Source organism: Octodon degus, unplaced genomic scaffold (assembly GCF_000260255.1).
Source record: "Octodon degus isolate 3935 unplaced genomic scaffold, OctDeg1.0 scaffold00006, whole genome shotgun sequence".
Lineage (NCBI taxonomy): Eukaryota > Metazoa > Chordata > Mammalia > Rodentia > Octodontidae > Octodon > Octodon degus.
The window spans coordinates 5375847-5376716 of NW_004524582.1; positions in this window are offsets into that span (position 1 = coordinate 5375847).

An 870-nucleotide genomic window follows, 5' to 3' on the forward strand; every position below is an offset into this window, starting at 1 on the left:
CCACACACACACACACACACACACACACACACACACACACATAAATTAAAAAAAATATTTAAAAAAAATTAAAAAACCAAAACAAACAAACAAACAAACAAAAACCAAATTGGATGTAAGTTCTACAAAGGTATAGGTCTGTTTGTAGTCGTATCCCCATTATGTAACAATGCCTTAGAAATATACATCTTATTATAGAGTGAGAAATTTGTATGAATTTTATAACAAAATAAGAAAATTGAATCTGTATTTTTCCTTTCCAGAAGAGCCAAATTCTAAAAATATTTTGGAATTAAGTATCTTAGAAGGAAAGGAACTAAAAAAATAACTAGAAATAATATTTTATTTCATTTTGTTTTACTTGTGGTACAAAGAATTGAACTCAGGATCTTGCACTTCCCAGACAGGCACTGTGCCGCTGAGTTGTATCACTGGTTATATGTTAACCTGTTGTCAGGGCTGGGGGAAATAGCTTGGCATTCAGAGCCTGTCTGGTCAGCACAAGGACCTGAGCTTGATCCTAGACACTGCATGCCTTGCCAGCCTCGAGTCTGAACTTCACAGGGAGGCCCTATGTCCAAAAAAAACCAACCAACCAAACAAACAAACAAAAAAAGACAACAACAACAAAAAATAAATAAATAAAAATAAAAAATAAGGTCTTGTTAAACAATAACGGGACTGGACAGATAGCTCGGCAGACTAAGTGCCTGCCTGGCAACCACAAGGACCCAGGCTCAATCTCTGGTACTGCATGCTGAACTGACCCCACTCTGAGGTGGCCACGGAGACCAGATGTGGTGGCACACACCTGTTATCCCAGTGCTGGGGAGGCAGAAACAAGAGGATCACTATGTAACCTGCACCAAA